Source organism: Crocuta crocuta, unplaced genomic scaffold, assembly GCF_008692635.1.
Source record: "Crocuta crocuta isolate KB4526 unplaced genomic scaffold, BGI_CrCroc_1.0 scaffold130, whole genome shotgun sequence".
Lineage (NCBI taxonomy): Eukaryota > Metazoa > Chordata > Mammalia > Carnivora > Hyaenidae > Crocuta > Crocuta crocuta.
Genome location: NW_027527920.1, coordinates 16,198,462 through 16,211,425, shown reverse-complemented (window position 1 = coordinate 16,211,425; position 12,964 = coordinate 16,198,462). Strand labels below are relative to the sequence as shown.

Genomic DNA, 12,964 nt, shown 5'->3' with positions numbered 1-12,964 from the left:
TAGTCATAACTAGCATTTGTGAGAATATTGTTTAAAACCTTTCACATGTTCCTTATTTTAAGCTTTATTTCAGCTTTTCAAGAAGGCATTTAAAATCCTGTCCATTTTAGAAGTAAGGAGATTGAGGTTCAGGGAAGGTGGATAAATTACCAGATATTTAAACATCTAAGGCTAGTAACCAGGCACTATGGTTCTAAATTACTGTTCTTTTCTACCATATCACACTTGGCAAAGTGTAAAAAAGACCCCAAAACAGTTGTTATTTTTTTTTTTGTCCAGGACTTTAATGAAAGATACTCTAGAAGTTGTAAGATGATGGTACTGTCATTATTTATTACAGAAATATTATTTACATTTTATATTTAAAAAAATATAAGCCACAGAATAAATTAGTTAAGTGTGCTTCCTGGTTTCACCACTCTATTTGACCTTGGAAAAGATAAGATACTTAAATTTTGAGCCTCATATTTCTCATCTGCAAAGAGATTTGCCTTATAACAAGTATATGAAAATTAAATGCAGGAAGTTTTATAAAGCATAATTTCTGTAATTTATTAAGTAGTTGATAAGTGTTCTCTTCATTTTATATTTAATCTCATGAAAACTATACATCCATTCTGATACTAAACCATGAAGGAATTTTACAAGTCTCAGAGACTCCTTAGAGAAACAGCTGTTTTGAATTTGTGGAGTATGTCCTGAACAAAATGAGAGACAGATTGATCAACAAGAGGTTCTATAAGTAAATAGTTCACAAAATTAAAACTGTTGGAAAGGTTTATTGCATTACAGCGTTTGCTATTTAGAGATTATTGGGGGGGGGGCATTGGGCAACCCAGATTTGACAGAATGTAGATTCTTTAGTTCCTCAAATTTGTTTGAAAGGATATCTACCTCACAGGATGGTTAATGAGACCTCAGTGAGCTTATGTATGCTGAAGACTTACTAGCATGATCAATTAATGTTAGTTACTTTTGTCATATACTAACATTTTTATTTCAAGAATAACAAATTTAGAGTTTTCCTCCACTGTATTGAACTATTAATCCTTTATGCTATCAAATAAAGTAATTACTTTAATGTGATTTTATATCATAATCAATGTGCTACTTTTTGCATGAAGTAGACCCTCTTCTTGGTGTTTAATATATGTTATTTAGTGATTAGCAAGAAGGGATCAACTGTCCTGTACCAAATACTTTCTCTGCATTGGTGATACCATTACATCTTATTGAGTTTATAGTTTTCTGAGCTCTTGCTCTGTAAATATTCTTGATTTCACACTAACCTTATCTTACTCTCTTAGATCACTTTTATTTAGTATCTTTCTTCCCAATTTGGAATTTTGTAGTCTTCTCCTGGGCTTTTACTCTTCTTTCTGGGATGTTCACATGGAATTCTTTTTTTTTTTCCCCATAGTTCTTTCATTTATGCAGCATTTATTGAGATTCCACAATTTTCTGGTCACTGGAATTAGTTAAGCAAAACAAAAATGATCAGTCCATATTATCTGCGCAAAAGGAGTGTTCATTCTCTTGAAAAAATCACAATACTATTGAGTGGTAAAAGTTATAGTGATGATGGCCTGGGGAGAGTAGAAGCACAGAAACAGAAGCAATACTTGGTTATGAAGCCTCTAGGGCAAATCAGTTGAAAATGGTAATATGTCTTATAATACAAAGAACAAAGGACTTAAGCCTGGAGACTTCTCCAATTACACAAGCATACTTGATCAAAAGAGTTAGTTATTCTGGACATTAGTTCACAATATGTAAAGCAAAAATTTTCAACAAGATCATAGTTTCTCAAACTGTGCTTAATAGGATATTAATAAATGTATAAATACAGAACTCCATAGTCCAATATATTTGTGTTATTGAGTTAAAATTAGACTTCTTTGTTCGATTTCTCAGTTTTTAATAAATTACTGCATGTTATAAATCCTTAAGAAAGGTATAGAATATACTTCTCACAGTTTTTTACCCACCTTGGAATCCTTCTATATTACTTAAGAATTAAGTTTGACTGCTAGTCAAGAATAGTACATTGGATGACTTGTACATTCAACCATTCATCTAGAACTTTGTACATTCAACCATTCACCCATTGTGAATTCATTTTTGTATAAGATGTTATGTAAGGGTTGGAAGAGATTTTTTTTTTTTTATAAAGCTATACAGTTTTTTTTTTTTAACCATCATTTGTTGAAAAGATTATCTTCCTCATTGAATTCTCTTGATGTCTCTGTTGAAATCAGTTGACCGTGTGTGTGAGAATCAATTTCTAAACTCTGTTTTGTTCTACTGATTTTTCAAAATCTTTACGCCAATGCCATACCATTTTAATTACCATTCCTTTAAAATAAATCCTCCTGTCAGGTAGGGTTGTAGGCCCTCCAGTCTTGTTATTATGTTTCCAAATTGCTTTATAAATCCTAGGCAGTTTACATATAAATTGAAAATTTTTAAACCAGTATATCAGTTTCTACAATTTTTTCTGAGATTATATATGGTTGAGATTGTGTTGAATTTGTAGATCATTTTAAGAAGAATTGATATCTTAACAATGTAGTTTCTTATCTATAAATATGGAATCTCTCTCTAGTTAATTTCTTTAAGTCATATTTCATAGTTTTCAGTGAACACATCTTACACATCTTTTATTTAGTTCCACCTTCATAATTTTTGATGCTATTATAATATTTTTATTTCAACTTCTGGGTGTTCATGGTCTTACATAGGACTACAATACGTTTTTGTATATTGATCTTATATCCTGCACCTTGGTAAACTCACTAGCTGTGGTAGCTTTTTTGTACATGCCGGAGGATTTTCTTTTTGGGTAGTATGTCATCCATGAACAGTGAGAGTAACTTTTTCCTTTCCAATCTGGAATTCATTCCTCTTATTGAATTGGTTATGATTTCTGGTACAGTGTTTAATAGAAATAGTAAGAGTGCATAGATTTACCTTGTCCTTGATGTTGGGTTAACAGTCAGTGTTTCACCATTAAGTATGATGTTAACTGTCAGTTTCATTGATGTGATTTATTAGATTAAGGACATTCCCTTCTATTCCAAATTTGTTGAGAGTATTTATCAAAAATGGATTTTTGAATTATATGCAATGTTTTTTCCACATTTGTTGAAAATATCTGATTGTTTTTAGTGTGTTACTCTGGGAATTATAGTGATTACTGTTTTAAATTTTAAATGAACTTTGCATTCCTGAAATAAATAGCACTGTGCTATGATTTATTGTCCTTTATATATATTACTGAATTCAGTTTGCTAAAATGTTAAGAATTTTTATATACTTTTTAAGTGTTTATTTATTTTGAGAGAAAGAGAGAGCTAATGAAAAGGGGATGGACAGAGAGAGAGAGAAAATCTCAAACAGGCCCCTTCGTGTAAGCACAGAGCCCATTGCAGGGCTCAATCCCATGAATCATGAAATCGTGACCTGAGCTGAAACAAAGAGTCTGATGCTTAACCACTGAGCCACCCAGGCACCCTAAGAATTTTTATATTTGAGTAATACTGATCTGTAGGATTTTTTTCTTCTTTTACTATCTTTGCCAGAATTAGTTTATGTAATAATATAGGCATCAAAGAATGGGAGAGGTATTACCATATCTTTTGGAGGAATCTGTAGCATTAGCATTATTTCTTCTTAAATATTTGGTAGAGTCTGCTAGTTAAGACATGTGGACCCAGAGTTTTCTTTTGGGGAGTATTTTTACTTAAAATTTCAATTTCATAAATAAATAAAGAAGTATGTCTATTTGTCCATTTCATCTAAGTTGAAATTATAGGCATAAAGTTCATATTATTTCTTTGTTATCTTTTAAATATTTGTATTAGTTGTTTTTGATATTTAACAAAGTACCACAAATTAGTGGATTAACATAGCACACGTTTATTGTCTCAGTTTCTATTCATGACGCTTTTTGTATAGCTTAGCGGGGTCCTCTTCTGCAGTCCCTTACAATGTTGTCAGCAAGATATTGGTCAGAACTGAGGTCCCATCTGAAAGACCTTTTGAGGGACAGTCTGCTTCCAAGCTCATAAGTGTTTTGCCAGACTCACTTCTTTGATTTGTTGTACTGAAGGTGACAGTTCCCTCTTGGCTCTTGGCTGGAAACTGCCTTCTTATGTATCTTGCCACCTGCGCCTTTTCTACCATGGCAGCTTACTTCATTAAAGATAGCAAGGGAGGAGGTCTACTAGCAAGATGGAAGACACATTATGGAGCCTAATCATAGACATGACATCACCTCACTTTGCCACATTGTTTTGGTTAAAAGCAAATCGTTAGGCCAGCTCAGACTTCTAGGGAATAGTTTATTTAGGGATGCCAATACTAGAAAACAGAGACCATCTTAGAGTCTACCTGGCACAGTATTTGTAGAATCTGTAGTTAGAATCCCTACCTCATTCCTCATTCAGGTAAATTGATTGATTCCTCTTTTTTTTTCTTTTTTATGAATATGGCTAGAGGCTTATTTTAATGATATTCTCAAAGAACTAGTTTTTTGTTTCATTGGTTTTCTCTGTTGTTTTTCTGTTTTCAGTATGTTTGACTTCTCTTATTCTTACCTTTATTTTGACTTTAATTTGCTCTGTTTTATAGTTTCTTAAGGTATAAGATGAGATCATTGATTTAAGGCCTTTTATCTTTTCTAACACCTATTTAGTGCTATAAATTTTCCTCTGACGTTGGTGTTATCTGCATCCTGCAGTTTTTGCCATGTTGTGTTTTCATTTCATTAAGTTCAAAATACTTTATAATTTTCCTATTAATTTCTTCTTTGACTCATGGGTTACTTACAAGTGTATTGTTTAATTTTGAAATATTTGGGGATTCTCTAGTGATATTTTTATTATTGATAATTAATTTCATTATTGGCAAAGAATATGCAGTAGTCCTTTGTGTAGGTCCATTTTTTAGGTGGTATTATTTTTCTTATGATTCAAGAACTTTTATTAATATTTTTCATTGTGAGGGTCTGGTGCTGATAAAATGTTTCATTTTCTACATGTCTGAAATATTCTTTCTTTCTTTCTTTCTTTCTTTCTTTCTTTCTTTCTTTCTTTCTTTCTTTCTCTCTCTCTCTCTCTCTCTCTCTCTCTCTCTTTTGGCTAGGTATAGAGTTCTGAGTGGAGATATCGCCCTCTTTTTACCCCCTCTGTAGTCCCAGGATTCACTTTGTTTCCCCTCTCTCAGGGGTCAGTATCCTGCACTGCCCATGTCCGATGTCTCAGAACTGCTGTTTAGTTTTTTGATTGTTTCAAGTGTGAGGATTAATCTGGTCTCTGTTACTCTATCCTGGAAAGTAGAAGGAGAAATGGAGTTTTCAGCTCACCTGATCTGATAAGGGCCATGGATTTGCTTTATAAGTGGATACCCTAGGAGCAGCACATTAAGAATAAATGGAGAAATGAAGCCTGTACTATTAGATTTTTCTTCACAAGACTGAAAGCTGGCTCAGTCAAGAAATCCTTGTAATTTAGATACCAAATTCGCTATTTTGTAGTTCCTTTCTTTACTACCAACAGTCCCCAAATATTTGGCCACTGATACTTTGTAATCTGAAGACAAAAATCTCTTTTTTAATAAGATTAAATAACTGCCACCAACTAGCTGTGTGAAATTAAGCGTGCCCCCTTGAATTCTCTGAATCTTTTTTCCCTTTGAAATGTGGCCTCTATTTTATTTTTTTAATTTTTTTTTTTTTTTTAATTTCTGAGAGAGAGACATCATGAGCAGGGGAGGGTCAGAGAGGGAGGGAGGTTCAGAATCTGAAACAGGCTTCAGGCTCTGAGCTGGCTGTCAGCACAGAGCCCAACGCGGGGCTCAAACCCACGAACTGTGAGATCATGACCTGAGCTTAAGTTGGCTGCTTAAATGACTAAGCCACCCAGGCACCCCATGAGGCCTCTATTTTAAATAGTCTTAAACCCGGGCTTCCAAGTTCTGACAAAGTAGTGGTAATCAGGTTCATAATTAATTTAAAAACAAATAATTTAATCCAGCAATTTATTTAGTATGTTCCAAAGACCTCTCTGTGTCCCTGAGACCTTTTTAGAGTGTTTACAACATTAAAACTATTTTCATACTACTAAAACATTCTTTGTCATTTCAGTCTTACTCTTTCTTTGTACTGTGGAGTTTCCAAATGTACCTGATATATGCTGATGTCTTTGCCCTGAGTTCTTCTGTATTTAGTTTCTCAGGTTTAGTTTCTAATATGGTAAATGTCACTCAAATGTTCCACATAAACAAAAGTTTTTTGGGATTCTCAGTATTTTTTTAATGTTTATTTTTGAGGGGGGGAAGGAAGGAGAGGCAGACAGAGAGAGGGAGACACAGAATCTGAAGCAGGTCCAAGCACAGTGCCTGACACAGACTCAAACTCACAAACTTCGAAATCATGACCTAGGCCAAAGTCAGACACTTAATCGGCTGAGCCACCCAGGTGCCCCCTCAATATTTTTTAAGACAAAATATTTTTATACAACAGGTCCTAAGACCAAAGGGATTCTGAGAATTTGAAAATGGCTTGCCTAATGAAAATTATTCCCTTTTTAAGTATATACTTTGTTGCCAGATTTCTTGGTGCTGGAAATGAAAAATTCAGTGACTAACATTAAGTCATGCTGTCATAGTTCCCGTGTTTAAATCAGTTCTCTACCGTTCTCTGGCTTTGAGAAAGTTAAATTCCCTGAGACAAAATTTCCTCATTTTTGAGATAGGGAAAATACAGTATCTATATAAAGATAGTTTAAATTCATTGATACACTGTAAGAAAGCCTTTAACACAATGGTGGCTCAGAGAAGGCACACAGTAAGTTAGCTGTGATGATCATGAAGCCACCAGAGGTGTGTTTGTTGACCATTTGTTTTCTCGTTATTTTCAGGTTTCATTATGCTTTAGGACATTTTTAGCAAATCGTCATGCTATTTCTTCTGCTTGTCTGAGAGTGCTCATTCTGGTTTGATGTTCTCATCTGAAGTTGTGCTGGTATATTACCATCTTCTGTTCTTAGTCAACCCAGGAGGTTTAACTTGAAAGTTGGCACACTGGCTCAAGCATCATTTAAAATGTTATCAGTCATGCCATGTTGCCCGTTAGACATGTTGATAAGTCTAAGAATACTTATCAAACCTTTGGAAACTATACTGTGACACACCTTAGGCCCAGACCTCATGCAGAAGTTACTCAGTTTATTAAAATATCTTTAGATATTGTTTGTCTTTTCTGAACTATGAACTCCTTAACATCAAAGCCTCTTCTTCATTCTTGTATCCAAGCAGCTAGCATAGTGCTTGATAAATTATTGGCAGAAATACAATAGGTATGCATATACATTGTCATACTTTCATATGCACAGTTTAATATCTTTAATTTTGTAAGTCACTAGATTAAAATGATACGAAACACAGGTAAAAGGATAGGCTAGGGACACCTGGGTGGCACAGTCAATTAAGCGTTTGACTTGGGCTCAGGTCACGATCTCATGGTCTGAGTTCAAGCCCCACATTGGGCTCTGTGCTGACAGCTCAGAGCCTGGAGCCTCCTTCAGATTCTGTGTCTACCCCACTCTCTGCCCCTCGCCTGCTCATCCTCTGTCTCTCTGTCTCTCAACAATAAATAAAAATGTTAAAATTATTTTTAATTAAAAAAAGGGATAGGCTATAAGGAAGAGGAAGATGAGAAGGAAGTCATCAAGAGCAAGAAAGACAAAAGAAGATGCCCCTCACAGAAGTGTTGATAAACACACCTGATGGCATCTAGGTTAGAGATTGATAGTATACACTGAAAACAAAAGAAATCAAAGCAGAAAGCTGGTAAAAAGACTGGTAATGCTGTGAACTACTGTTGATTATCAAAGGAATTCTGGTCTGTTTTTCTAAGTATCTGAAAAGTTTGTATTATATGCAAATATAGTTAACAAATACTATATTTTTGTGTTTGAAATACAGTAAAACAGTATCAGTTTGGACTGCATGTCTCAATCACAGTACAATTTTACCTTTAAAGAAGTAACTATCCTGTTATTTTTACTTTTAATTATGTATATTAGTCAGTATTCTTTTTTAAGTGTTAGTTAATTTGGGGAGAGATCACCAGCAGGGGAGGGGCAGAGGAACAGTGAGAAAGAGAATCCCAAGCAGGTTCCGTGATGTCAGTGCAGAACTTGACGTTGGGTTTGATCCCATGACTGTGAGATCGTGACCTGAGCCAAAATCAGGAGTGGGGCACTTAGCTGGCAGAGCCACCTAGGTGCTCCACCAGAAGTATTCTAATAAAGTAATGCCACTTAATCTTGCCTTGCCAGTTTTATTTAATTGAATAAGTAGAATGCATATACACGTATCAGAGTGGAGTTTCCTTTTGATAATGGATCAGATAGCTATACGTGTGGGTGCTTACTAAACGAAGTTCCTGGTTTATGTTTTAATATCATATTTTATGAAGAATGCTATCTTTATACAACAGAATAGCAACAGAGTGAGATGCGTCTCCTAAGAAGCTTTCAAAAACCCTTACTAATAGAGCAATAGATTCTACACCTCTAGGGTGCATGCTTTTTAGAATAGAAGAAGGCTGGAACTATTTTTATTACATTAACTGTCTCCCTTTTTTATGAATTCACTTAATATGGTTAAACATATGTATGATATGAGTGAGCTAAGCTATCTGGACACGTGAATAGCCACAAAAGTCCTACTTTTAGTGATTTTAAAAAGCTAGTTTGCCTGTATTCAAATCTTGTATGTATTCCTCAAACTGACAAATAAGTACTCCCCCAGAGGTCCTTCCTCAGCACGATGTTGGAGTTATTCAGAAGCCTTCTGGGTTAGGCAGCTGTTGGGGAAAGAGAGAGCTTTATTTGCTGATATGAAAGAAAGTCTGGCAAACATGCAAAAATGAGTAATGGGTCTTCTCTTACAAAAGGACCACGACAACGAGAGAGGTAATGTACTTAGAGTCTAATTCCATTGATGTTCTTAACAATAAATGCTAAACAAAAAAAGAAAATTTTCTTAAATACATCCTTTGAAATATTATGAACATATTGATGGGAAGCAGTGATTCTAAAGCTGTACATGTGTCTGTTTACAAATACAACTTTAAAAATACTTTCCTAAACTAAAAAAATTAGAAGCTTTCTCAAATTTTAAGTACTTTGTCAAATTTAAAAATTCTTAAAATTAAAAATGAGGAAATGTCAGTGCATGCAGTGGCCACCTCCATTTTATTATGCACCTCATTTATAGCATTTTTTAATTCATCATAACCATTTTTAAGATCCATGATTGTTGGGAGCCATTCATGAACTCACTAGTTAAGAATATACCTTGTGAGGGGCGCCTGGGTGGCTTAGTCGGTTAAGCGTCCAACTTTCGCTTAGGTCATGATCTTGCAGTTCGTGGGTTCGAGCCCCGCATCGGGCTCTTTGCTGACTGCCGGCTCAGAGCCTGGAGCCTGTTTCAGAGTCTGTGACTCCCTCTCTCTCTGCCCCTCCCCTGCTCACGCTGTCTCTCTCTCTCTCTCCTAGAAATAAATTAAAAAATTAAAAAAAAAAAAATACACCTTGTGAAGTTAAGGCAGGCTTGCAAGGTCTCCTGCTGTCAGATGATGACCGATATCTGCTCCCACTTAATTGTTTTTGCTTGAGCATGAACCACCAAGGCACCTTGTTGATTGGTATCGGGAGTGACTTGTCCCCTTATTCTGGCCCTGGCACGCTGATTGCACCTTGTGAATTGAAGAGGCAGAGAGGAAAATAGGTGAATTAGAAGATAAAATTATAGAAAAAGAGGAAGCCGAGAAATAGATAAATTGATCCAGGAGTGAAAAAGGAGAATTTGAGAACGGAATGATACAATCAAATGGAACAATATCTGTATCATAGGAATTTCAGAGGAAAAAGAGAGAAAGGGGCGAAAGGGGTACTTGAACACTAGGACTTCAAATACTATGTTGAATAAAAGTGGTAAGAATGGTAACAAGAAAAAAAAAATAAGGAAATGTCCAAGAAAAATTTGATGAACTCCTTCACTAACCTATTCATTTAATATAGAAGTCTCGGGACACCTGGGTGGCTCAGTCAGTTAAGTGTCCAACTTCAGCCCAAGTCATGAGCCTATGATTCATGAGTTTGAGCCCTGCATTGGGCTCTGTGTCCCAGCTTGGAGCTTGGAGCCTGCTTTGGATTCTCTCTCTCTCTCTCTCTCTCTCTCTCTCTCTCTCTGTCTCTCTCTCTGCCTGTCCCCTGCTCACTCAAGCTCAGTCTCTCTCTCTCAAAAATAAATAAATATTTAAAAATTTAATATAGAAGTCTCTGCTAAGAGAACTTTTTTTTAGTTAAAGTTTTTTAGTTTTTTTTTTTTAGTTTTCAGAAGCCCATTTATCATTCATCTCTAAAAGTTAGGTTTTGTGTAACAGATACAGTCACAGAGTAGTTGTGCCTACCTCTCGTATCTGATGATGATGCTTTTCTGTTTTTTAAGTCCTAACATTTCAGCTGCTGAGAACTCTGCAAGAGAAACTATAAATCAGGCATCAGGGACACTGTCTTCCTCTGGTATTAGGTAGAAATAAAGCTTTCTTTACTTGCTCTTTTCTTTGTTGGAATATCTATGTGGCACATGTGGTACTTTAGCTTGGTACCTACCAGGGACTCCGGAGAGTTCCAGGAACTGAAGAAAGGCATAATGGGTCTTTTTCCTAAAAGTCCTTTTGTATTCATTTGCTATGTCTGGGTAGCTTCATTTCTGCAGAATAAGTTAACCAATTCCCTAAGGAAGATGAGGTGCCTCCTCTGACACTGTTTCTCTGGGTGAGCCTCAGGATGAAGTTGGGTTTAAGGCTCTGACCCTAAAGATTCCTACCTCTATAGGAATACAGACATGTATTTGTTGTTTTTACCATCTTTAGTGCCATTCAGATACCTTAGTTTGTTGTAACAGAAATAGAGTTATGTAGCCTTTCTCTAGAGTTTCCCCCACATTTCATTATAATTGCCATATCATCATTAAACTCCATCTTACATGGGGGCACTCAACTGTTGGTCCTGATGGTAAATTTGCTTCTAGGTTTGTTGGGGCCTCTGTTTACATCTTCTGCAGGAACTATCTCAGCATTTTGAAGGTTGCCACAGTTTATCCCCACTTTGGGCAGGGGAGTGTTCTATAAGAGGAATGAATGAATGTACTTGATAATCCATTCACTAAAGGAGATTTTTCCATTTCCCATTTTGTTGCTTTATCTTCATCAAAATCTATGGGTTCAAAAATTCTCAGAAGCTCTTTTGACTACCTCCAATATTGCAAAAACCACTTGCCAAATTGGGCAATTTGTTATTGGGCAAAATGTTACTTTTTTTATTGTTTTGTTGTTGCATTTACCTGGCTTAATTCCTTTATCACCTGTGAATTACTGTTTAAACATATATACTCTTCATATTGTGTGGCTCTACCCTGTCATTGAGCCATTTAATTCACAATAATTCTAGGGAGGAACAGTTATTACTAGAGAGGCAGCATTGCATGATGGACTCTGGAGTCAGACTGCTTGGGTTGAGACTCATTCTGCTACTTACTGTTGGATATCATGTGAATTGTGTAAATTTTCTGGACTCATTTTCTTTTTTTTTTAATTTTTTTTTAATTTTTTTAAATGTTTTATTTATTTCTAGGAGAGAGAGAGAGACAGCGTGAACAGGGGAGGGTCAGAGAGAGAGGGAGTCACAGACTGAAACAGGCTCCAGGCTCTGAGCTGGCAGTCAGCAGAGAGCCCGACGCGGGGCTCAAACCCACGAACCGCGAGATCATGACCTAAGCGAAAGTCGGACGCTTAACCGACTAAGCCACCCAGGCGTCCCTCTGGATTCATCTTCTTTTCTGTGTAATGGGAATAATAGTTCATGGGGTTGTGAGGAGTCATGATGTTGTGAGGATTAAGTGAGAAAAGCCCTTAACTCATGTTCTGGCGAATAGTATCATGAAATGTATGCTATTATTGTTGGAATAGGAAACCTTAAATTAGTTAGAGTGAGTGAAAACTTCATATGTATTCCTAAAAGGAATCCCTCATCTTTCATCTGTGTGTTATTTACTTTCACCTTCAGGGAAATAAATCCAGGCCACGGTTTTCCCATCCCTGTGAGCCAATTATCAAAGAACTTTTCTTTCATTGTTACACTTTGAATTCCCACTTACCCTTAAATATGAATGGCTTTAGTCATAGGAGCAGGAAGAGGCAGTATAAATTGCTGGTTCATGGTTAGTATCACCGTGGCTGACAAGAGAATCCAGAAGTATTGTCCTATGGATATTACTAAGATACACATTACTCTTTTAATTATGAATTGTGAACTGTCTCTTAGGCTTGTAGGGTCAGAATATAAAATTCAACATTGGTCAACACTTTCGCATGGCTGTAACAGCCATGACTTGACTGAGCATCAAGACCTGATACTGGCAACAAACTTAAAAATATTGTACTTCTGTTAAATTTTGCTTGATCAACACTTGGAATAATGGATGCAGTTTTATTTATAGAACCTTAATGTAAACTAAGGAGCCGAGAGAAGATTAACTCATTTACCGAATGTGGTCTTGAATATTTATTATGGCAAAGGACTGCCTTTTAAGCCAGGACAGATTGTTTTAGATAAGAAAAAACTGCATAAGGGTTAAGTGAAATAATAAGAAAATATAATTTTGATTGCTTTGATTTTACCATCTGGGAAGTCCATCACAAATTACCTACAACTTTTAAGTAGACTTGGGAAGCTTTCTTTCCATAAGCTGTCGACTAGAACTTTCTGATTCAATATAAAATAGGAGACATTTTTCTTAAATGAGTGTGTTTCTTTCCTACATAACAGTTTGGTAAGATCTAGTAAACTTGAAGTTGTGCTTACTCCTAGAGAAAATTTCACATCAATTT

General features: G+C 35.7%; 1 protein-coding gene across 8 annotated transcripts in view; it reads left to right on the top strand.

The window, feature by feature from the left end:
* Window positions 1–12,964, top strand: part of TCF12 (transcription factor 12) — a 361,796-nt gene that overhangs the window by 162,083 nt on the left and 186,749 nt on the right. The window lies entirely within an intron of this gene.